The 2,261-nt window shown below is 43.6% G+C and overlaps 1 long non-coding RNA gene across 1 annotated transcript; it reads left to right on the top strand.

The window, feature by feature from the left end:
- Positions 1–431: 431 nt before the first annotated feature.
- On the top strand, positions 432–1,017 carry LOC121715768. The gene is made up of 2 exons (XR_006033678.1): positions 432–595; positions 950–1,017. It is a non-coding gene; the product is annotated as an uncharacterized LOC121715768 (long non-coding RNA).
- Positions 1,018–2,261: the final 1,244 nt, after the last annotated feature.

Below are 2,261 nucleotides of genomic sequence, written 5' to 3'. Positions count from 1 at the left end.
GAACACCTTGTTGCGCCATGCGCTCCACTTTTGATAACGAAACCCCTCCCAATGTGAACTGGACATCCTACTAAATTTGAATACTGTACTCTAATGTGTTTTTTTTAAACTGTCCTAAAATTGTGAGAATTGTTCTAAAACTTACTGTTTACCATGTTGTTAGTCGCTTTGGTTAAAAAAGCGTCAGCCAAATGTAATGTAATGTAATGTAATGAATAGACTTTTGACGAGTGACGAATGTCATGATAGGGCCCTAAGAGTCTCTCAATTGTTAAAGGGAAGGTAATAGATAAGAAGTTTGCTATAAATAAGGAGGTGATTCCCACAGTTCTGGAGAAACCAGTGAAGAGTCTGGGAAGGTGGTATGATGCAAGCCTTAGTGATAAATCACAGGTTGAAGACTTGAGACAGGTCACTAGCCAAGTCAGGGCTGCCAGGTAAGCTCAAGCTGTGGTGTTTGCAGTTTGGTTTGTTGCCTCGGCTAATGTGGCCATTGACAGTTTATGAAGTTCCTCTGTCAAAGGTAGAGAGTTTTGAAAAAATGATCAACTCCTTTGTCAGAAAATGGCTCGGAGTCCCACGCTGCTTAAGCAGTGTAACCTCGTATGGGAAGGGCATTGTAGAGTTGCCAATATCTAGTCTGACAGAGGAATTTAAGTGTGCTAAGACTAGATTGGAAATGACTCTTACTCAGTCCAAGGACCCAGTGGTGAGGAAAGTTGCACCCACAGTTAATGCAGGGATGAAGTGGAACCCAGAGCAGGCAGTTAAGCAAGCTCAATCAGCATTGAAGCATAGGGATATAATGGGCCATTTGCAACACAGGCTGGGAGTACTATATATTATAGCCAGGCTGGGTCTAGGGGTGGGTGTAAGTAAACCCTTGTGGAGTAAGGCTTCTGCAGGAGAAAAGAAGAAAATGGTAGTGTAGGAAATGCATAGACATGAGGAGGCTGTAAGATGTACTAAGGCAGTGTCGCAGGCAAAACAAGGGCAGTGGGTGAACTGGGAAGGGGTGGAAAAAAGACGGATTAAATGGAAAGATCTATGGGGCATGGAAGCTGGTAAGATCAGATTTATGTTAGGTGCTACATATGATATGCTCCTATCTCCCAAGAATTTAAGTCAATGGTTTGGTGAGGATGATAAATGCATACTTTGCTCGTGTGTGGGCAGTCTCCACCATATCCTATCAGGATGCAAGGTAAGTCTCACCCAGGGGCGGTATACGTGGCGTCATAACCAGGTATTGAAATGTGTGGCAGCGGCAATACAGGATAAAAGTAGAGAAGTCAATTCATTAGCAGCTAGTAAAGGGGTAAGGCAAATTAACTTTGTACGTCAGGGGGATAAACCTTGTTCCTGAAGGCCAGGTGTAAAACCGGCCAGTTGAAAAATGGGGCGGGCTGGGAAATGAAGGTTGATCTTGGCCAGCAGATGGCGGTACCTCCACATATATTGAGTACTAAATTACGACCCGACGTAATTCTATGGTCGGATTCAGAGAAGATAGTTTACTTCATTGAAATCACTGTTCCTTGGGAAGATAGAGTGGAAGTGGCCAATGAGCTGAAGAGAGCTAAATACACTGAAATAGCAGAGGAGGCAGCTAAGCGAGGTTGGAGTGCACGATTAAGGCCTATTGAAATCGGTGCACGTGGGTTTGTGGCCAGATCTGCTATTGGCTTGCTGTCTGAATTGGGCATTTGTGGTCGAAGTCTAAGGCAGGTGGTTAACATGTCTTTAGCAGCAGAACGGGCAAGCGAATGGTTGTGGGTAAGAAGTTACCCTTCCTGAGGGGTATTTCACAAAGGCAGAATTAAGACATCCAAGATAAGTGATAAAGCGAGGTTTGACATAGCGTTGTCTGGTCATCCTAGCTCTACTCATTTCACTAATGCCAATAGAGAGACAAAGTCCCGCCCCTTCCGTTTGCCTCCATGGGACCTATCTTTCAAAAAAATTTGAACCGCAGTCTATGGCGAAAAATAAATTATTTTCTGGTCCCGGTTGACTTGTGCCTTGAATTACCCATATGATGTTTGTCAATTTTAAAGACAATTTTTCATGTAAAGACATTTGCAGTTTGTTTCGTAACTATTGAATTACAACATTGTGAAAGATCGTAATTCCAACGACTACAAACCCATCAGTCGCGCTAGTGACGTTAGCTCATCACAGCCACACTAGATTGTACAAGCATACCAGCAACAGGTCTTAATTGGCCTTTCCTTGCCGAAGAAAATACCATGAGTCAGAGG

The sequence above is a fragment of the Alosa sapidissima genome, chromosome 8, assembly GCF_018492685.1.
Source record: "Alosa sapidissima isolate fAloSap1 chromosome 8, fAloSap1.pri, whole genome shotgun sequence".
NCBI classification, from domain to species: Eukaryota; Metazoa; Chordata; class Actinopteri; order Clupeiformes; family Clupeidae; genus Alosa; species Alosa sapidissima.
This window is presented reverse-complemented; position numbering and strand designations above follow the sequence as displayed.